Here is a 24,495-nt window from a genome sequence, read left to right on the forward strand (position 1 = left end):
AAGAAGAAAGGAAAAAAAGAAACATGATTTGAAAGGATGTCTTCAGTATTTTGCTCAAGATCAAAATGGCCACCAAGTGTTTGTAGCAAATGTGGGGAAATTGTGCATCTTCTTTGTTAAAGCATTTAAGGGTTTGAAAATACTGGGCTGTATGCTTTAGGTTTTCATTATAACAACTGTATTATTATTATTATTATTATTATTATTATTATTATTATTATTTACTATCACATTTGATCACTCACAATACAGAAGAAGAGGGTTGGAAGGCTTTCCCCCTAGAGATCCAATAAAACTTTGTCCAGAACATTTTATGCAAGCAATGCAGTTGTTTTATTTGGACCTAGGAAATTGCAGTGGTTGGTGGGACCAGCAAGATGATTTTTTAAAGTGTTCCCTTTAATGATTGTTCATGGGATTTAATTTTGAGTAGACATGCATATGACTGTGCTGTCAAATACCATTTCAGTGTGGGAAATAACGTTTATAACTGTACAATGTTTTCAGTATAAAATAGATTTTTCCAAAAACCAGACACAGGACTCCACAGATCTGTGGGCATAGAATTGCAGTTGGATTAATGCAACAATTAAAAACTTCAACAATCATAGGGGGGGTTAATTGACTTTTGCAAATGAAAAGGCAGTAAATCAACTTAAAATATTTTTGTACAGTTCCTAGCCTATGGAAGCCTTGGTATAAGAAAGGGACACTTACTTTTATAAAGCAGGGATAGCATTGTTAAGGGGGGAAGAGCTGATGTTACAATAGCAGTTTGAGCACCACCTTAGAAAAGTGCATTTGGATCCTGTGCAACTGAGTAACAAATCCCTATAAATTGAGTAAAGGGTTTTGGGTTCACATAATATTAAGCGTGGGACGCGGGTGGCGCTGTGGGTAAAAGCCTCAGCACCTAGGGCTTGCCGATCGAAAGGTCGGCGGTTCGAATCCCCACAGCGGGGTGTGCTCCCACTGTTCAGTCCCAGCGCCTGCCAACCTAGCAGTTCGAAAGCACCTCCGGGTGCAAGTAGATAAATAGGGACCGCTTACCAGCGGGAAGGTAAACGGCGTTTCTGTGTGCAGCTCTGGCTCGCCAGAGCAGCGATGTCACGCTGGCCACGTGACCCGGAAGTGTCTCCGGACAGCGCTGGCCCCCGGCCTCTTGAGTGAGATGGGCGCACAACCCTAGAGTCTGTCAAGACTGGCCCGTACGGGCAGGGGTACCTTTACCTTTTAATATTAAGTGTGCATTAACTTACTACTACTACTACTACTACTACTTATTATTATTATTAATACATGTGTAAGACCTTTGGATTCACCTAATAATAAGCATGTAGGGATGCGGGTGGTGCTGTGGTCTAAACCACAGAGCCTAGGGCTTGCCGATCAGAAGGTCGGCGGTTCGAATCCCCACGACGGGGTGAGCTCCCGTTGCTCGGTCCCTGCTCCTGCCAACCTAGCAGTTTGAAAGCACGTCAAAGTGCAAGTAGATAAATAGGTACCACTCTGTCGGGAAGGTAAACGGTGCTTCCGTGTGCTGCTCTGGTTTGCCAGAAGCGGCTTAGTCATGCTGGCCACATGACCCAGAAGCTGTATGCCGGTTCCCTCAGCCAGTAAAGTGAAATGAGCACTACACCCCCAGAGTCGTCCACAACTGGACCTAACAGTCAGGGGTCCCTTTACCTTTACCTTTAATAATAAGCTTTATTACTTCCCCCCATAAGAGATACAGGGGGAATGTTTAACAGTAAATAGCAATTTTCAGCTATTTTGTTTACACATGTGTTTGTTTAAAAGATGGATACGTGACCATTTAGGGTATTACCATCCCAATACAAACCATAATCACAACAAAATGATCACAAAAGCCATCATACAACAGTAAACAAAAGCAAAATACAATCACAGAACCATGTAAACCAGCCATGCTATAAACAAGATCATCTATAATAGCTGAATTGTCATCCCCTGATGTGTGATCATTCATTCCAAACATAAACCTAATAGATAAATAACAACTTTTCTTCTTAACAAAAGTAATAGCATGGGTTACAGGAAGAAATATATTCTTCCAAATATTTTTACTTGCTTCATCTCCCAGTTCCAATGCCGGCATAGAGAATGTTCTTTAATCAAGTGTTCTTTAGGAAAAAAACCAAGCCAAACCTGAGGCTTTCTATTAGCTTTCAATGTAAGAAAGTTAGCAATGCCTTCAGAATGATTATGCGCTGTGCATGTAGCACTCTCTTCCTCTCTCTAAGCATGCATGCATGCACACTCCCTCCAGAGAAGCAGATGTTTGACTTGACTCATGTGAAAGGCAAAAATTGAGTTACAGCTCCAGAGTGCAAGATCTGCAATGTTTGCTACAGTTTATTAATGTTAACCAAATAAAAATGACATTAGTGAAAAAGATCTACATGAGACTTCAGAACTCCCAAGATTAGGCCAGATGGTCACTTCTAACTGATCTAATCTTGTAAATTCTGTTGAGAGACAGGCTATTGATTGAATTTCTGGCTTTAAATGCAGGCCCCATATCTACACATGTCCAAACTGATATCAGTTCTTTGAAATCCAATACAGAGGTGTAGATTGGGAGATGATGTTAGTTGCTCCCTATTAAAACTGTCAATTCCATCTGTTGTCCAGCTCATTAAGATGCTATGTGTGGCTTTCAAATAGATAAGTATTAGATTTAAATGCTTTCTATAAAGGTTCTTTGAGGTGAAGAACATGGATAAATCTGTAATTACATGACACAGTCTTGATGCAGTATAGAAAGACACGTAGAAAAATACACTCCCTGGAGATGAGGCTGCCAGATCAAACATTTTAAAATAAAGGGACACAGCACCTAACATCTATTGCACAGGGTTCAACGAAGTGGCTGTATTCTGAAATAAGGCACTGTCACTCTGAACAATGCAGCCCAATTGAAACCAATGGGAATTTTGTCCTGGACTTCAGTTGTACACGGATCGTACTGTTATTAAGGAACATCTTCCATAATAAGGGGTAAACATTAGATTCATCTTTGAAAAGAAGGCATGTGTGGCTGTGGATCAATATGCAGCTCCAAACAAGAGGCGAGTGCAGCAGTGTGAAATAGCAGAGATATCAGGCTGCTTTTAAACAAAAGAAATGCTCTTCAAATTCTCCATGGAACCCAAGCTTCTGATGATTAAAATGTGAAGGTATTATTATCTGCCATGCAAATGGATCATCTCTAGGTACTCCTGTGACCCTCTGAACATCTGCCAAACTGCCATACTCCGATGACATTCCCTGAAGTCTGGCTTCAGATGGCTGATGACAGCCCCATCAAAGCAGCAATTCGGGGACTGCGGAAGTCCTGAAAGACCTCCGATAACTTTGGTGAATATGGCAACCCCCTAGTGACAGGAGGACAAATGTCTAGAAGATGAAGCACCCTTTGGGTGTCTGTCTACTACAAAAATAGGGCGTTTGCTAAAGGCTGTAGGAGAAGGAGAGAGAGGCGGGGGGAGGGAGGGAGGGAGAGAGGGAGAATGAATAAGAGACTTTTCCAGAGGAGCCAATATGACACCAAACAGATGTTGCTGTTTAAATTTCATCAACAAAGGAAGGGGGCCATATGGACCAGTGGCATAGCAGGAAATAGATAATGAAGAGGGCAGGAGTACAGTGAAAATCAAGCTTAAAAAGAGAACTGATGAAAATTGCAGGGACCTACATTTTAACTACAGCCAAACACTTTGGAAACTTTTGTTCTTAGGCCCAGTCCCGATGCCAACTACCAATAATATGGTCATGTCAACAGTATAAATTTATTTGGATTTAATATCCATTTGACAATCATGGCTGCCTCATGAGATATCCTCAGAATTTAGGTTTGGTGAGGATGCTGAGAATTCTTTGATAGAATCCCTGGGAGTTTCCTGAGGCCATAGCTTGGTGGTGATTCAGAAATTGCAATGCCAGAGGTCCCATATCCAGTCCCTGGCATCTTCAGGTAGGGTTGGTAATGTCCACCATCCGGAACCCTGGAGAGTCCCTGCTTTATGAATGTTCACCTGTTGGAGAGTGCTCTTCTTTTATTAATGGGAAAATGAAATCAGAGTGCAAGGAAAATGCAATGACCAGCACTCTCTTGGGCAAATACATCCACAGCTTAATGAGCAAAAACTATATTTTGGACACCATCAAAATGATCTTTACCAACCATTAAGCTGCATGTCAAGGTGCTTCTACATTAAAAAAAAAACCAACTGCTTGAATTTCTCTCTCCTATCTTGTAGTTTCTTTATGTGAGGATAAAATATCACTCCAAGGTGGTATTTCTTCATTTCCTTATTTGTTCTCTTAATTTACTGTGATTGAGAGTATCTAATTTACACTTTACCATCTGAGTGTATGCAATGTGAGCCTCCACAGGCACCATTTCTGCAGAGGCTACTTATTTGCTTTGGATTGAAATAGGTAATTTCCTCCTGAATACAAGATGCAAATTAAAGCATACATGTTAAGGATAATCGCAAAACTAAGATAATTAAACCTGATATTAGAAGTAATTAATTACATACAGAGTATATGTATCTGCAGCAAATTGCACTGAGACAAACATGTATCTAAAGCTGCAATCCTTATCCCATTCACCTGGGAGAAAATCCCATTGAATTCAGTTGGTGGCATTCAACTGAACAGTTGTGCTAGCATAAGGACTTAGCTGCACAATGGCATTTTCCCCATCCTCTCCTCTCCCTGCGTACTGCCCACATGACCTCTGAATATGTTCCCGGGGTTCCCCCAACACCGTGGAGCAAATTGGGATGGGAAAGGGTAAGGAAGTTCCATTGGGCAGCTAAAACTCCTTCCACTAGCCGAACCATTTAGCTGGATACCACTCAACAGGACTTCCTTCTGTGTAAACATGGTTAGGCTCATACTCAAAGTAGGCCTCACAAGAGTTTTTCTTTCTTTTTAGTTCTTAAATATCTTTTTATCTTCTGCTTACAAAATTGCACACACATAAATCATAAAACATGACATGACTGACAAAAAAATGGTTCACTAGGGAGGTAAAATGCTAAACATTTTATTTTACTGTACACAATAATGAGGTGATGTGGGGGTTTTGTTATGGTTAGGTCAAGGCCTACCATCAGCACCAAACTTTATTGTGGAAACTGATGGCCGACTCTGACAGATTTAAAAGAGGATTAGAAAATCATGGAGGATAAAGCTATCAACAGCTGCTAGTCACGATGGTTATACTACCTCCAGTATCAGGACCAGAGTCCCTGAATCCCAGTTTTCAGGAGATCATAAGTAGGAGAGTATGCTATTATATTTGTGGACTTCCCATTGGCATCCAGTTGGGCCCGTGAGAACAGGATGTGTGTCGAGATGCTATGATTCTTACATTTTAATGGCACTCCCTTATAACTTGCAGTTATCCTATATTTTCTCTGTTTACCAAATAGGCAAACCATTTGCAGCTGCACCATCCCCACTGAACACTATCAGTGGCTATTCACAAAGTACTGGTTTGAGGAAGATACCCTTTTAAAACATAATTTTTAAACATCTGCCCTTGTTGCTCCACCTCTACACCCAAAAAGGAACATTTGTAACACTGTCTCTTTTGTCTACACTGAGCTGTTTCCTATGCTTATTTGTTTGCTAAATTTGTATCCTGCCTCTCTACCAAGTAGCGCTCAAGGTGGCTAACAAAATCAGGCAGATAACAAGGGTGGAGGGGAAAATGGGTCCACTTCCTGGTGGGGCCAGGTTGCGGTCCGGCCACCTAGCCACTCCACTCAGCATCGGGGCGGGATGCCGTCCCGCATCCCACTAGGGGAGACCCTGGCCACGGCAGGTTACCAGACGGCCAATCAGGTCACTTGGGGGCGTGGCCGGGGACAATTTAAGCCACGGCAAGATTCTGAGGCTTCCTCTTTCAGCCTCGCGCGGCAGATCTTCCTGCACGCTCGGATCTTGTTTGTCCTTGCTGCCACGGTTCTTGTGTCTTTATTCTCCTTGGGGGTGGCTTGGGGGCCTTGACACGCAAATAAGAAGCAAGCAATCAATTAAAACAAACAAAAAAAAGAAAATCAGACAAAAACAGCCAGTTCAAACCAAATACAATCTGAAAATCAGCTGAAGAGTCAAATACTTGACTAAACAGAAATGCTTTTGCCTGGGAATGGAAGGTCTCCAGGGGTGGAGCTATACAGAGTTCCCTTGGCAGGGAGTTCCAGAGTCTAGAGGCAGCCACTGAGGAGACCCTGCTTTGAGTTTTTTCCATATACTTTGAAGGATTTGGAAAGTTGTGGGCATGGGGTTGCGATCAACACTGCACTAGTGTCATTCTGCTCACATAGTGGGACTTTCTTCTCCTCTCGCCATCTCTCCTTTCAAAATCTGCTCCTGGGAGGTCCACTGACCTTTTTGAGGGTGCACGGTTGGCCGCAGGGGAGACGAAGGGGAGCTCCGTTGTACACACGGGGGTCTGTTGTGCAAGTGAAACAGCAGCATTGGGTGCAACCCAGCAAGGCCACCATTGCAGTAAGAAGAACCCAATGGGATTAGACCAAAAGGGCTATATAGTGCATCTTGGTTGCACAATGGCCAACCAGATGCCTATGGGAAGACTGCAAGCAGCACCCAAGTGCCACAGAGCTCTCCCCACCTGTGATTTACAGCAAGTGGTATTCAGAGGCAAGTGCAGGCAGTGCACAGCCATCATGGCTATGCCGCCAGTATCCCCCATGTCAAATTGTTCTTTACCGTAGAGGAAGAACATATTGCATTCTCCTTCTGCCTCTATCAGCTTAAGCGCAGACAGAGGAAGCTTCTGTGTGCATGCACCTCCTGATACGTTTTGTGATTGTCTGTGGTTGTCTGCCCAGTCTGTCACAGGTGGGCTGCAAAAGCAAATGGCTCACAGAGCCGGCTCTATCATTAGGCAAAATGAGGCCGCTAGCTGCCGCAGGTGTTGGGACGTATTAGTGGACATACTCAGTGTGCAAGGCAGCTTGCCTTGCATCTCCTAAGCTAGTCTGCTGCCTCCTGGTGTATTGGGAGGCCATGTACCATTACCAGTATTGCATTAAGATTTAACTGCCAATCCAGCTGGGCTTCTGTATGTGGAATTGGAGGGATGGGCAGGCGGGGAAGGCAGCAAAATGTATTGAGAGCACAAAAGTGAAGGATGAATGCTACCATTTCCCTCAATACTACAAGTTCCAGATCTAACAGACTCTCTCCCTGTTTATTTGGGTTTTTTTAAAATAAACTTTAAAAAATATTGTTTCTGGCAAACTCTTACTGGCTCTGTTTCTAAGTTATTTTTGGTATGATTTCAAATTTTGGAACAAATAATTCCTAATGTGCATTATTAATTTGAATGTTACCATGTGCAAATCAGCAACAGGCTGGATTTCTTCTCTTTCCCTCTGGGAGGAGTTGCAACCACATCTGTTGTGTGGCTGAGTGTCTAATAGACTGCTGCTGCTTGAGGTTTGGCGATTTGGAGGCTGTGGGGATAAATAATTTTGTTCCTTATTATTTTGGACAGAGAGTGCCCTTTTGTTTATAACTGTATTTGTTCACATTCACTTCTCATTACTTTTGCTTCTCTCTCTGTTGTCCTTCTCTCTCTCCGTTGCATCTACATTAATATTGTATTATCCTTGGGGCAGAAACCTTCTTTTTCTCATACATAAGCAAACTAGCCCCAGTTAGCAGCCAGTGATAGCATTTGGAGACAAATGGCAGTTTCCCAGCAACCTTCAAGGGAAGTTTCCTAGCACAATGCATTGCAGACGCCTAAGCTGGAACATAGGGACGCGGGTGGCGCTGTGGATTAAACCACAGAGCCTAGGACTTGCCGATCAGAAGGTTGGCAGTTCGAATCCCCGTGACAGGGTGAGCTCCCGTTGCTCGGTCCCTGCTCCTGCCAACGTAGCAGTTCGAAAGCACCTCAAAGTGCAAGTAGATAAATAGGTATCGCTCCGGCGGGAAGGTAAACAGTGTTTCCGTGCGCTGCTCTGGTTCGCCAGAAAGACTTAGTCATGCTGGCCACATGACCTGGAAGCTGTACGCCAGCTCCCTCAGCCAATAAAGCGAGTTGAGCGCCGCAACCCCAGAGTCGGTCACGACTGGACCTAATGGTCAGGGGTCCCTTTACCTTTACCTTTAAGCCGGAACATACCAGAGTTTCAATAATACTTGTATATCAAGAAGATGTTTAAACTATGAAACAACCTTAGCATCCATCTATAACCAATTGTGTAGAACCAAACAGTGCATATGTCCCAGAAGGCCTGTAAATGCCATCTTGGTAGTCAAGATAACCCAGGGACTCATCGGTGCGAGCTGTAAAATAAAATCGCATGTGCTTATCTGCTTGCTTACAGGCTTTGAAACCTTAAGTTTGGTTCAGTTAGTCACAGACAAAACCATGCTGCTGGTCACTTCAGGGTCTGTCCTGACGTGTGGCGGCAAGGAATCTTGCACTGCATTGCTGTACGTAGATCTCTTGCTATATCTCTATAATAAAGGACTAGAACTGATCGCTCTGTATTTTGTGCATCTCTCTTTGGAATCTCTGCAACTGGGCCCTTTGGGGCATCAGCCAATCCTTTGCCCCAGTCTGTATTTTGACCCGCAGGACAGAACACCAACCCAGTAGGTTGCAGGTAGTGTACAGATCATAGGCATTTATACTGAATGGAAATCAGAACCTACCTCACTAGAGCAGACTATTGAAGCATCTGGTAATATATTGTCTTCTCCAACTGGCAGTGACTTTCCAAGGTCCTTTTAAAAAATAAGGAACTGAGCATGAGGCCTATTTATCAACGTATGCACTTTATAGTCCCTTCTAGCGCATACAAATGGCTGTACAGTGGTACCTCGGGTTAAGTACTTAATTCGTTCCGGAGGTCCGTTCTTAACCTGAAACTGTTCTTAACCTGAAGCACCACTTTAGCTAATGGGGCCTCCTACTACTGCCGCACGACTGGAGCACGATTTCTGTTCTCATCCTGAAGCAAAGTTCTTAACCTGAAGCACTATTTCTGGGTTAGCAGAGTCTGTAACCTGAAGCGTATGTAACCTGAAGCATATGTAACCTGAGGTACCACTGTATATGGTTATTTGTAGGGAATGTGCCAGTGTTTCCATGTTTAAAATGCTTGGGGTTGTTGTTTTTTTGTCAGTGAACCATTTGGCAGCGCACACTGCCAGATTTCTTTTTTTAAAAAAAGACGTGCCAGGTCTCCTCGTTTTTCTGTTTGTTAGTGCTATTTCATTGTACTTTAAATTGTTCTGGAATAAGCAGCACAGATTACCCCACTGTTGCCATTAAGTGGGTTTCAAATGACACGATTCTATGCAGGAAATAATACTGAAAAGTACTCCCCAAGATACTACAGCTTATTCTCATACATTACTCCAGGCCTTATCCCTTCCATACAACAACTGTCGTCAGATGGCGGCTCTGGCTTTTCTGCTGCTGGGTTTCCGTTGCTGGATTGGACCAAATATGTATCAGGAGGATAAGCTGCACCTGTAATTTGTAATTAAGAATAATCCTTGGTTGCATTTCGAAAGGGTGGGGGAAATTGGCAGCAAACATAGAGCTCTATAACATGTTGGAAACGGCAATTGTCTTGTGGCTAAAGCAAGCTCTAATTTAATACATGCAGCTGATTTTGCTTTTTTAATAACAATTGAAAAAAAAAGGTGATGTTTGCCTTTTGTGCTCCGGACCTAAACCTAACATGGTTGAGTCGATCGTAGAATAATTCTTTCCCACCTTCTCAATTACAGTTTTCCCAGATATCATAAATATCGCTCAGATATTGATACGCATTGGTCTAAAATTTAATAAGCTTTTATCCTCTTGCCATTAGCATTAAGCCGGATCTCCTGGGCTAGTTTGGGGTTAATTGCCAAAAGGTTTTATGATACATCTAATTGGTTCAGTCATCTTTCTGTGCCATGAACCCTACCAGACAGCTGATAGGCCCTGAACTCAAACACAAGGCCAATAGCCTACTGGTTATTTAGTATGTGCTAGAAGTTGGTATTTTCCTTTCCTTCCACCCCCACCCCGGTTCTTTTCTTCACTCCATGTGAAAATAGTTAACCATAGAGAAAAGGTTCCACCTCTCCACTTTGCAAAATGGTGAAATTAAATTTTCCGTACAGCTACCAGGGGACAGCAGTAAATTACCCTAGTAAGAGAGTTTACATTGATTCTGGACAGGGGGAACCACTTGTCCATATGTAACAACGATAACCTTTTAGTAGGTTTGGAAAACAAATCTGACACCCCATTAAAAGGCAAATGATTTTTTCTCCACTCAAGCAAAAGAAACTTTTAAAACACAGAAGGCTATTAATAAATAATGGGGCTTTTTATTATTATTATTTTTTAAAGGGAAAGGCTAACATGAAAGCTGAAGCTATAAACTGTATCAGACGTAGGATTTTGACTTGCTTGCTTTATTTGTCAAGGACATGAGATGGGATATCATTTTTATTAGCTGCACAAAAGATATTTTATTGAATGTCACATTGTAATTTGATTTTAAAAGGGAGATGGAAAAATTACATTTTCTTAGGTACATAATACTGCAAAAACATGATACCCTCAACAACCACTAACCACAACAAGAAATCATAAGAGCTAAGGCTGTTTCACGGGGATCATATTCATTGTTTTCCTACATATATATACACACACACACACACATATATACACACACACACACACATATATATGCATATTTCCATTAATTTGAAGTTTAGATCAGACTAGAAGGGGGGGAGGAAAGTGGAACTATTTTAAAAGAGCTTTTTCTCTTTAAACAATTTTCTAGGGAAGTCAGTTTGATAATTTGAACCATTATGTTCCACTGTGGTGGACCATTGATTCATATTTGCATTCCAAGGGTATTTGATCGTCTAATGTGTTCAATCATAATAGCAGGACACATTGCCTGTCTGTAGATCATCATATCACATTGCATTATAGGGCTGCTGAGTTCTGGTATACTCCCTGCCAAGTATATTCAATTTTGGGGATCCAATTTTGTGTTTCTAGGTCTATTGACTCTATTTACTCTAAATAAAGCCCCTGTTCTGAGAAGCATAGTTAGGCTGTGAATGCATGGATCTACACACATACATGCACACCACAACTTTTTAAAACTGCCTATTCAAAATCCAACCACAGCATACCCTTCAAAATTTCTCTGATGAAAATAGGGATGTTCTATTCTATTATTATTATTATTATTATTATTATTATTATTATTATTATACACCGCCCATCTGACTGGGTTGCCCCAGCCACTCTAGGCAGCTTCCAACATAAAAACATAATAAAACATTAAACGTTAAAAAGCTTTGCTATATAAAGCTGCCTTCAGATGTCTTCTAAAGGTTGTATAATTACTTATCTCTTTGGCTCAGGGGTTGCATAACTCCATACCCTCCAACCCTTCTCTGATTAAAATAGGAACATATACCTACTATACCCTCCAACATTTCTCTGATAAAAATAAAGGTGTCCTAAGGATAAGCTGCGCCTGCCAACCTAGCAGTTCGAAAGCACCCCCGGGTGCAAGTAGATAAATAGGGACTGCTTACTAGCGGGAAGGTAAACGGCGTTTCTGTGTGCGGCTCTGGCTCGCCAGAGCAGCGATGTCACGCTGGCCACGTGACCCGGAAGTGTCTGCGGACAGCGCTGGCCCCCGGCCTATAGAGTGAGATGGGCGCACAACCCTAGAGTCTGTCAAGACTGGCCCGTACGGGCAGGGGTACCTTTACCTTTACCTTTAAGGATAAGCGGGACATTCTGGGATCAAATCAGAAACTGGGACTGCTTCTGTAAATGCAGGACTGTCCCTGGAAAATAGGGACTCTTGGAGGGTGTGCCATAGCAAGCTCATGTGAAGGTACCACAAGAAAGAACACCAACCAACTGAACATTGCACTCATCCCACATGCCCGATATTACTGGGTCCAGACAACACTGTACATGAAGAATGATGGGTGTGTACAGATGGCTAATGGCCAAGTGGAAACTTCTACATGACTGTAACTGTCAGGTTAGTCCATGGGTAGGCAAACTAAGGCCCGGGGGCCAGATCCAGCCCAATCACCTTCTCAATCCAGCCCCGGATGGTCCGGGAATCAGCGTGTTTTTACATGAGTAGAATGTGTCCTTTTATTTAAAATGAAACTCTGGGTTATTTGTGGAGCATAGGAATTTGTTCATCCCCCCCCCCAAATATAGTCTGGCCCCCCACAAGGTCTGAGGGACAGTGGGCCGGGCCCCTGCTGAAAATGTTTGCTGACCCCCGCGGTTAGTCTGCCACCTGTAGCATCTTGCTATGCAGTTTATACTTCAGGTGCAGATGTGTGAGCAAATGGTTGTCAGCATTCATCCCTTTTTATCAGAAAATGTCCAGCCCTGAATGGAGGAATGGGGAATCTGAAGCACTCATGCCTCCAACTCCCATCAATCCCAGCCAGTCTGGCCAGTGCTCAAGGATGATGGAAGCTTTCTCTATTATCTGCACAGCAGAGGGTGTTCAGTCAACAGTGCAAAGGCTGAGCTGAAGCGTTCCCGGCTGGTTCCCTGCTTTCAGCAATAGGGATCGCAGTTTGGTAGTACCCAATTGGTTAGCTGTCAGATTCTAGAGCTCCCTGTTGGTGGCTCTTACGTAATTCACAAAATACAGAGTCCATTCATAAAACACAGTGTTCATTCATAAAGCTGTAACATAAATCTCCATTGCTACATATTTACAGGTTTATGGCTTCCCTGACAGCAATTTTGGGAGGGGAGACTGCAGCACTGGGGAAAGGGCAGGCTGGCAAGGCCCACTAGATTTAGAGGCCCAAGTTGCCCTGCCCTTGTATGAAGTCTTGGGTTTGCAATTTTGGGAGAGGGGAGGTTGCTTGCTGGGGAGTGGGTGGGCTGGCAAGGCCTCCTAGATTTAGAGGCCCAAGTAGCCCTGCCCTCGCATGAAGTCTTGGGTTTGCAATTTTGGGAGAGGGGAGACTGTCCACTGGCGGGCTGGCAAAGCCCCCTAGATTTAGAGACCCTATGCTTCAGCCTACTTAGCCTATACATAAACCTGGCACTGCATGGAAGACTTCAGCTACTTTGCTTTAAAAAATATAAAAAAATGCAATGATAGCTTTCAGAAACAAAGAAATGATAAAGAAAAACAATCAGTTTTTCCACTTACAAGGCATCATGTTTGCTTAATGAGGGCAGGAGCCTCCTTATAATTCATAGCAATAATTAGAATCAAATCCAAGCATTCTGATATTGAGAGTTGGTTCATTATATATAATGCAGCAAGACCAAAGTTCCCTCAAGGAGTAAAAATGAACCACTGATCTTTTATAAGTTCTTAATTTTACAAGATGCATTAAATCCCACACTTGGCTGGCGCAGTTTGAAATTTCTAATACCTAGCATAAAAGTCACCCTTGTAGTAGCTAGTAAATTTAAAATGAACTCTTGAGAGCTTACTGGATGTTTTTAGAAAATTCAAAAGACGTTATCAGTGGGACCAATACCAACTCTTTATTGCTTATTGGATAACACCCCCCCACACACACACACATTCTTCCAAAATTATGAGCTTCTCCTATGCTAGACTGTCATATATGATAATAGTTACCCTTATTCTGCTAAAAATTCCTGTATCCAAATTATATGTGGTCAAAATTATCCAGAGTACGAGATGCCATTGTGTGACAATTTTAGTTGTTCTTAGGTTTAAGCTTATTGCAAATCAATATCCTAAATAAAAGAAAAGAAAATAATACTTCCTTCAGCATCATTTGCTATAAACCCTTTCTCCACTTTCCCATATATGTTTCGGACTTACATATTTTGTTCCACATAAAATATAATAAAATTTTCTATAAAATCCAAGCATATAACTGGTTTTTTAAATATATATTGCCACTCTAAAGATGTTAGATTTCTTTACTATGCATAGAGAAAAGTTAAACTTGAAAGTCCAGATAAAGTGGCATACAATGTCCTGCTTAGCAACAACTTAAGGTGTCAGTACATTAGAATGTCAGCGGTTTGAATGGGTGAGCTCCCATTGCTCTGTCCCAGCTCCTGCCAACCTAGCAGCTCGAAAGCATATCAGTGCAAGTAGATAAATAGGTACCACTGCGGCAGGAAGCTAAATCAGTGTTTCCATGTGCTCTGACTTCCATCACAGTGTCCTGTTGCACCAGAAGCGGTTTAGTCATGCTGGCCACATGACCCGGAAAGCTGTCTGTGGACAAATGCTGGTTCCCTTGGCCTGAAAGCGAGATGAGCGCTGCATCCCATAGTCAAGTTGGACTGGAATTAACCGTCCAGGGGTCCTTTGCTTTACTTTAATACATATATTTCTATACCAATATATCTTACTCCCTAATAAATGAAAAGCTTGAACTGTTGATCTAGATCCTAGATTAAATACTTCATCATGGAAGAAAGAAAAGGTATACCAGTTGCTAACTTGTGGTTCTTTGCAACACATCAATAAAGTATACTGCTTCAGCAGGATCATAACATGTAAAATGCCCAGAGATCCTTGGAGGAAAGGTAGGAGGTAAGTAAGTAAACATAGGTACAAAGAATTAGCTTCCTTTCTCCCAATTAACTTGTGTTACCTTCTGACATTTGTTCATTTGTTTAGATCATATAAAACTCAACAGATTTTTTGCCACTTTCCTAAAATCTGGTATCAGAATTGGTATTTTGCATATAAGAAAGTCGCTTTTGGTAATATAGACATTCTCATTCCACAATGGACTCACTCCAGGAATATCCATGGAATTCTCGCACTCAAAAATCTAAATTATTGTGCTTTGAGCCTTGACTGCTAATCGTATCTGAGCTCCTGGCTAGCTCAGTTTGAGACAAGGCAAAAGCAGTGTACAGCCACCAAGAACAAGTCTCATTGGGAGACAAACCAGTGATCCAACCAGCCCTGGATTTAAAAATAAATAAATGTATAAAATGTCAGGGAGTATCACCTGACCCACTGTGGCCTATCAATGCAGAGAGACTTTCTTGGTTGGTACTGGTACGTCTTGCAGTTCCCTCCTCTAGCCAGCAAGTGGCGTATAATCTGAATCTCTCTCTCTCTCTGCCTGACACATCCCTCACATCTCTAGCTCAGCCTCCAGTTCTGACACTTCCTTCCATGGGCAAAACGCTTCAAAAGCTTGCACATCGTAAGAATCGCTAGAAGTGCAGCGCTGCAGAGCAAAAAATCTCCCCCTTCATTATAACTAAAAGGCATGCCAACTATCTTTCGTGGAGCTCTTCTCAGGTGAGAGCGCAAGAGAGGCCTAAAGACTCCTTTTGTCGTCTGTGTGATGCCTTAAAAAAAGAGAAAGAAACAAGTTTCCGAGTGATAAAATCGGCAAGGACAGGACCATTGTCATTGCTCATTTTATGACCTCAGGCATTGCTACACTGCCTCAGACTGCCTTGGCACCATTAGTCCCTAGACTGTTTCTGCTGATTTTAAAGAGGCTTTTGTTGGTAATCAGTACAGACTTTGGAATCCCAGGACACCCATACTAGTCACACTGAGCTCAAATCAGAAGGTGAACAGGCAGTAACAAGCACTGAGGCCCACACTGACCCTTAGCAGCTATTTATTTGCCATAATAAGTGCGCAAATAGCTTTCCCAATGAAAAGGCATATTTTGGGAACTGATAATAAATCAATCTTTGAAGAACGTGAAATAATTATTAGCTTTATGCCAAGTTGTAAAAAAGAGAGAGAAGGGGGGAAAAACAGGCCAAATAAGTGCCCCCGCTTCAGACCCAGACAGGCTTCCCATCTATAGAGATTTAAAGGGAGTCGCACATCAAAAGAGGCCATTTTAATAGCGTTCACATGACTGAGGAACAGTACTTCGTTTCTGAAAGCGATACGCTCCAACTTAATGAAATCTTTAACTTGGTGGGGAAAGGAACTCGAAACAACCTGTAGCAATTAGTAACAACAAGAATGTGTCAGTTCTTACTATGTAGAAAGAATAACAAACAGCCCAACTTTAGTGCTGTGGGGGGGTTTTGTTGCTTTTTTTTTTTTTTAAAAAAAAGGATAATCCTCCCACTCCACCCCACCCCCCAAAATAGTAAAAGCTCTGTTCTTATTTCAAAAGAAGTTAAATTGTGATTAATAACAGAATTAAAGGAAAGAAACGGGGAGCAGTAAAAGGGAACACTGCCCTGCTCCATGAGAGATAAAACAGCTTTGCTAAGCAAAACCTGCAGTGGAAAAGCAGCCTTTGATCCAACTAACTCCTATGGAGGAAAGTTTCTCTCTCTTTTTTTTTAATGACTCCACTAGGATTAGGACCATACCTCACAATGCATATGGTGTTTAATGGGAATACATCTGCTATTGAAAAGGGAGACTGCATATTTTGCATGGTGAAAGGGTCCAGCTTCAGCCACTAGTATCTCCACTCAAGTATTTTCACCAATAATCATAAGCATCAAGGATGAGAAAGACCTCTGCTCCAAATTCTGGATAACTCCTCTGCAAATTGGTCCAGATGGAGCAATGGTGGCCCTGCCAGTTTGCAGCCAGGGTTTGAGTTGCCCCCCAATGCTGCAAACATTTAACGGTTCTTGGGGGATTGGCTAATCTGTGGGTTTCAGTCCTCTGGGTTTTTCTCTTTCCACTCTTCAATTCATTTCTCTACATTTTCCGAGGAGAAGCTGATCCTACATGGTGTCAATCACTTCTCTGCAGGGAAGCCGCTTGCAAAAGAGCAACAGCCAGCACTGCACAAGGCCAGATCCTGCAGGATCTAGTCTTGCACAGTGCCTTCCTTCACAAGCAGCTGCTTCTTCTCAAGAGAGATTTCTTGAAGCTGCTTGCTTGGATCCACCTTCCAGAGTCCACATCATGCCCATGAGGCAAATGGGAGCAGAGCAAAAAATGCAAATTTAAACAGCTCAGGACCACAATACCTCAAGGACCATCTCTCTCCATATGAACCTACCCAGATCTTCTGAGGCCCTTTTTCATGTGCTTCCTCCATGAGAGGTCTAGAGGGCAGCAACATGAGGACAGGTCTTTTCTGCAGGGACTCCCTGTTTGTGGAATGCTCACCCCCCCGGGAGGTTTGGTTGGTGCCTTCATTATACACCTTTAGGCTCCAGTCAAAAACATTCCTCTTCAACCAGGCCTTGGGCTGGTTGACATCCAATGCCCTTTTAAAATGTGTCATGGAAGAGAAGGATTACTGGGTTGTACCTGTTTTTATTATTACAGTGGTACCTCGGGTTACAGACGGTTCAGGTTACAGACGCTTCAGGTTACAGACTCTGCTAACCCAGAAATAGTACCTCGGGTTAAGAACTTTGCTTTAGGATGAGAACAGAAATCATGGCGGCAGCAGGAGGCCCCATTAGCTAAAGTGGTACCTCAGCTTAAGAACAGTTTCAGGTTAAGAACAGACCTCCAGAACGAATTAAGTTCTTAACCCAAGGTACCACTGTAATATGTATTTTGTGTTTCAATATTGAGGTTTTATGTTGAGAACCAGCCTGATACCTGTGGGTATAGGGCAGTATACAAATGTATTTATTTATTATTATTTGCACAGTCTCCTTATTTTTGCGCACATTCACACATCCCTTTATATCCTCCACCTAGGCAAACAAAAGACCATTAGCAGAGTTGAAGTTAACATTGCAGCCAGGCAAAAACACCCAAGGAAGGGTGCAAAGGGCAGCTGGTGAGAGCCAGCGAGAGATCCCCAAGAGTCAGATAGAGAGTCTACATTTGGCCCTGAGGGTTCTATACCCACCCCAGATATATACACATTATAAACACAGTCTGTGAATAAATTTAATATCAAATAAAATGAAGTATCAAGGGAAATTGCCCATTGGTCCTTACCCTAAATGTCAATAAAGAAGGACAAATGGCCCCAAGTAATGATCTGAGTCCAATCTATTGCATCCCGTGATGCACTCCTCAGCACCTAAGTAATCACACAGCAATTGAAACGGCCTCTCTTTTTATGACTCCCACATCCATCCTTAGATCCTAATAGGATGGCAAAGGAAACCAGTTAAAAGCTGTGATAACAGGGGAAGTACAGAGAAGATCGGCAGCGCTGAAGACATGAAACGAAATCAAATGGCAAGTGTGGGGGAGCAGTAACCTTAAAGAGAAAAAAAGAGAGAAAAGCAAGACCAAAGGAAGACTTTGATAAAAGTAATGATAGCTGGTAGATTTCTCTCTCCGGCCCTCCCAATAGTATCACTAGTGTTAAGACGAAAGCCTTACAAATGAATGAGCAAATCAGCATTCTTTCCTTCCAGTGTGAAGTACTGTACATTAGATTTTTCTACTAATGTTCCTGTCATGCAGTTTCCCATGTGTCTGGCATGGTTAAGGGACCCTCTTAACTTCCTTACAGTTGTCACTGGGTTTCAGTAGACTAAACCACCATCTGTCAACAGTAATTTTTGCAATCCCTCCTCCTGCTTCTGTATTCATCTATCTATCCATATGTACAACTCTTTCTTTTCTCTTTTCTTTTCTTTTCTTTTCTCTTTTCTTTTCTTTTCTTTTCTTTTCTCTTTTCTTTTCTTTTCTTTTCTTCATTCTCCTTCTTTCAAAACTTTTTTGGGTCTAATACTTGATCTGCTTTGGACATCCATTTTAAATATTCAGATGTTGACACATGTATGGGTATGTATTATTAGCAAACCTATAATAAATTTTAGGAGCAGAATCTGGAAACAGACTTTTTTCTTAATTTTGAGTAGTGTTAGAGTTCATTGTCAACAAGAGGTTTTGGAGATGTACTTTCGGAAAGGAGTTGTGAAGGATCAAGACCATGCAATGTTAACTGTAGATTAATATCATGATAGCTTGGGTGAATAGATGTAAATTTTGATTGCATTCCCTAAGTTTAGTGTGTGTGTTTCATTTTTATAATGTGCACATGCATCTGCAAACCCAAACCCAAATAGGTTTGCTCATGTTCAATTAACTACTGGTGGAATACGCTTACTGGAGAAAACTTTGGGGAAAACTCATGGCCCAATAAGAGTGTATGTTTGCATTAGGTATGGCAAAGGTTCCAGGGACCAGTTAAGCTTCTATCTTCTCACCATGTTCCTCCTGCTGGATTTAGCTTGCATGAATGTTGCTTCCTCTATTGCTTTGCAGTAGTATGCCATACACTGCACAGAGCAGGGACAAAATGGTGACATAGTTCCAAGCTCCACTGAACCAAGCTCCTTGGTCACAAAACCTTATATGGCTTCCCACAGATGGATTTGTGTGTGTGTGTGTGTGCACACGCGCGCACACACACACATATATATGGCATGTCCATATTTGTGAGGACACCAGTGTATTCATAAAGCATTCATAAAGTGGGCATCTTAGCATCTGGGCAAAGGAACAAGCTGTTCCACACACTGTCTATGGGAATCTGGACATTCTGCTTTCACCACAGAGCACATCATAAGATACGGACACAAGTCAAACTATACCTATATACAACATACACCTGAATGTAAATGCAAAGGTCCACAAGGCAATTTTTCAATTCTGCTGAGTTAAAAGAAGAAAAGGGTAAGGGAGTTCCGGGGAACTGATCTCAAGCAAGCGAGAGAGAAGCAAAAGGAATATCCCTTCACAATTCTAGTAGCCCTGAGGTTGGCATGTTTCATTACTATCAGTGAGTCAACGCTGTTGTTAGCACATCTTATTCTACACATGTATCCAATTTTAATTATACATAGGATTTATATTAAAAAGCAGTAATAGTAAATAGTGGTAGAAGGATGGAAGCTTGATATCAGATATTTCAATCATATCCAGATTTTTGGATTCATTTCTTTTAAAAATGTATTTATTAAAGCCATGAGAATTCAGACATTTGAGAAGTTCCGATGCAAGTAGTTTACTTAAATGCTGCCAAACAACTGTTTCCCACCATGGATGTAAGTCTCATAATGCACTATCACTATTTAGAAGATGTATTCATTTACTCTATAATGTCTAACAATTGGATCCAGTCAATGGGAATCTGAGCAACCAGAAAAGAAACATGTGATTTTAGGGTCCCCTGTTGGCTGAGAAGTGATCCAGAAGTGCAGAGGCATCAAAACGGTTTGAAAACTAATCCCAAAAACTGTCCCTTTTTTTAAAAAAAAGAGAGAGAGTGCTTGTAATTTTGCTTTTCACTGTGCTCTTCTCATGTTGCGTCAGTAAATGTAACTTAATATGAGCTGGCGTGAACTGTAGCAAGACTGTGCTGGATTAGAAATTTGGGGAAAGGAAGCTCTTCCCTCTCTATCAATTACATTGTTTGCATTGGAAAGCCTGATGACAACCTACTGAAAGCAGTCTGGGAAGATGGGCAAGCAGGAAAGGAAATACACCAGTCTTGGGACGCAGCATGCTGAATCGGATGTCATTCCCCAGTGAGCTAACTGTGACTGCAAGGGGCTGCCATTTCTAGGCGCTTTGGAAAGACAACTGCAAGTTATGTACAATGAAGGTCTTCCGACAGTTTTTAACTCACTCTTGAACTCAGTGTACACTACCAAAATGCGTAGAAACTTAAATTTGAACAACTGCTTGAATTTCCACCAGATGACTGCTGGACATTTTCCCTTTGGAAAGCATGGATTTCTTAAAACGCAAACTTAGCTGTCAGACCAGTCTCTCCCAGCCCCTATGCTTCACAATGTGAGAGGGTTTCCCCCATCCCTTCCTCCAACATTTGATTCTGCGAATGGGCTGCTCTAATTGACTTGTTCTGGCCTGGTGCTGGAGGATTTTCAGGGCAATAAAGATTAAAGGGCTCGGGACAATTAGCCTACTCTGCAAATGGCAGCAGGTGACAATGTGGTTTAAAGCAGAATCCATCATCCTATAATGTCAAAGGGGTAGAGGGGTCAGTCGAGACATACTAGGCAGGAGGTGAAGGATAAAACCTTTGCAGGTGTGCAGCTTAACAGGGTGCTAATTGGATAGCAGGTAGCATAAATAAGAATCACAGTGGGTGCATGCAATGCATGAAGAAGTGGTGTGAATTGTCAGCTTAGCATGCCAAACTTCTCTCCTCTCTCTGCCTCGCCCGCTCCACCATCATCTCAAACTTCATTGCTGGGGTTCATGTTTAGGCTATAGTTCCTTGAGCTCACTTCTAAATGATTAGTCTACAAGGGTAACGAGTTCTAGATTATGGAACTCCTTCCATTCATACGCTGAGTGATTTATATGGATGTAAATATTGTGGGATGCGGGTGGCACTGTGGTCTAAACCACTGAGCCTTGTGCTTGCCGATCAAAAGGTTGGTGGTTCAAATCCCCGCAACGGGGTGAGCTCCCGTTGCTTGGTCCCAGCTCCTGCCAACCTAGCAGTTTGAAAGCTAATATCACAAGTACATGTGGCTTACTTCCATAACATTGATCTACAAGTTTGCTGTCTTCTGCACATAGAATTATAGAATTGTAGAACTGGAAGAGACCCTGAGCGTCATCTAGTCCAAGCTCCTGCAATGCAAGAATTTCAACCAAGGCATTCATGACAGACGGCCTTTCCACTTCTGCTTAAAAACCTCAAAGGAAGGACTGGAGAGTTCACCACTTTCTGAGGACGTCCTTTCCACTGTCAAACCACTCTTACTGCCAGGCAGTTCTTCCTAATGTTTTGTCAGAATCTCCTTTCATGTACCATCTCCCACATTTCTGGGACTCTGGGTCTTTCTGGCCATTTTTCACCATTTCTGGGACTTTGGCTTTTTCTGATCATTATTTACCTTTCTTGGGATCTCTGGCTTTTCTGACACTTTTTCTGAGAGTTGGGGTTTTTCTCATCATCTTCCACCTTCGTACATGGCCCCCAGTGCAAACGTGATCTCCAACATGAGGAGGTTGAACAACCCAAGGGTGGGGGGACCAGGACCAGCTGGTACAACCCTCCCCACACCGAAGGAGTAAGGAGGAGGAAGTTTATGTCTGCACAGAGCTATCATTGGAAGTGTGTCCACAAATCTGTGCCACTTATTTTCAGACCAATCTACTTAAAACTGACTCCAGTTTAAAATGAATGAAAGAAACAAGCTCTGTCCATCAGCTGTTGGGCAGCCATTCCATATAGACAACCAGCCTCCATCAACAATTCAACCATTCTCCCCTTCTTATGGTTAGGGCTTTCATGTGGCAATTGAAAAGTATTGCTGAGCACTCTATACAAAAAGTGTATTCTTATAAAACACATTCAATAAAAGTGTAGCAGCTAATGGCAACATAAAAAGGGATTAAGCTAAATATTAGGCATCGAAGAAAGTACCTATTTAAGTCCTTGAGGGTCTTTTGCATATAAAAATCTTCCATTGGTTATTTATTTTGGCTGTCGTTTGGAGCACACAAGAAGGCAGTTTCTCCATCCCTTTACTGTATTTCTAATTTAAAGAGAAATCCTGTTTGCAAGACTTGACTTCAAGGACATCATAAACTGTAAGCTGAAAGGACAATATTTTCATATAACTGTGAGGCCCATAACCAAAGGAATCCTTAATCCCAGAATTAAAGGGGCTAGAGATAGAAAAGAAATAATAGTTGGGTTAACTCCCTCCATCCTGCCCACTGAAGACAAGTCCTCAGAGGAGCCATTCTCCACCTCTTTCTTCAGGCCACCTTCATGGCTCCAGATAAGGAAACAGCTCTGAAGGTCTTGGGACATTACGCCACAGTCTAGAAGTTAACAGGAGAAATTGTAAGCCACCGCAGTACAGAAGCGTCTTACCAGAATTAATCAAAACCACCAAAAGTCAGAAGGGCTTTTTATTGGAGTGCAAAATCGTGAAACGACAGAAGTTGAACTCTTGAACTATGGTTTAGCTCAAGGGTGGGGAACCCATGAACCTCCTAATATAGTCGGGCTCCAACTGGAGTTTGTAGACCAACAACATCTGGCAGGCCATTTCTGTTTTATCTGTTAAAGATGCAGAGGGGGAAATAAAATAAAAATAAAATAGATTATGGGTGTTGGTAACTTCCCTGGCTTCTCTGGATATGAATTGGGCATGAGAAAGAAGGACAATAAAGAAAATACCTGATATTTACCACATCCTGAACACCGTGCAAACCCAGAGGTTGTTCAGGATGCATTAAATGACCACCTAGGATTGCTTCAGAAGAAGGCTTTATATAACATCAAAAACTGTTGTGTATTTCTTGTTGGAAGTGTTGTGATGCAGTGATCTGGGATGCAGCATTCAGGCTCCATGACTAGTAGCAATTGATGGTATTTTAATGAAATTTCGAGAATGAAAAGCTATCACTCATTATTTGAAGGATGAACCATCTTCTCAAATGTTGCTGTTGTTCCCTATTACAACATACCCTTCAACTGTCCCTATTTTAGCAGGACGTTCCCAGAATTGGGACGCAGGTGGCACTGTGGGCTAAACCACAGAGCATAGGATTTGCCGATCAAAAGGTTGGCGGTTTGAATCCCCCTGACAGGGTGAGCTCCTGTTGCTCGGTCCCTGCTCCTGCCAACCTAGTAGTTCAAAAGCACGTCAAAGTACAAGTAGATAAATAGGAACCGCTCCAGCAGGAAGGTAAACAGCGTTTTCGTGCACTGTTCTGGTTCCCCAGAAGCGGCTTAGTCATGCTGGCCACATGACCCGGAAGCTGTACGCCGGCTCCCTCGGCCAATAAAGCGAGATGAGCGCCACAACCCCAGAGTCGGTCACGACTGGACCTAATGGTCAGGGATCCCTTTACCTTTACCTTTATTCCCAGAATTGCAGAAGCCACACAGCTTCTGATTTGATCCTGGAAAGTCCCAGGGACGAGCCATTGCTTATAGCTGGTGCTGGCTCTTGAAGTCAGCAAACTTAGGTGAGAATGTGGCACCACACATTTTGGTGTCATGCTCTCATATCCTGATTTTCATGAGAGGAATGTTAGAGAGTATGTTTCAGTAACACATCAACGGTGCATCCTTTGTGTTATCTCCGGGCCCTTACCAATTAAAATTTACACACACATTAGAGATGATGGACTGTTTCTTTATGAATCCTTAGATATCTTATTTATCTGTGACTTGCATTGCCATGCATATTGTCCATATTGTCTCTGTTCCTCTCCTTTTTCGTCTATCTCTTCCTGTAGTGCTGCTGTGCCTGGAACAAAACAGCAATTTTTAAAAGGCCCTGGACAGAATCTGTATACCTTGCTTTTCTAATTGCCCTCCTCAGTGGCATCAAAACCAAGCCCCACATTAGGGTGCCCTGGGCATGTAGCTCATGGCTGAAATTTATTGAAAAACTATATTCCTGACTACAGAAGTATCATCCAAAAAGTTCACCTCTATGGCGCAACTCCAATTCATTTCAAAAGGGCTCACACTGGAAGACTGAAACGTACCCTGATTAATCTAGCAATTCAG

Source organism: Podarcis tiliguerta (assembly GCF_965153285.1).
Source record: "Podarcis tiliguerta genome assembly, chromosome: 4".
Lineage (NCBI taxonomy): Eukaryota > Metazoa > Chordata > Lepidosauria > Squamata > Lacertidae > Podarcis > Podarcis tiliguerta.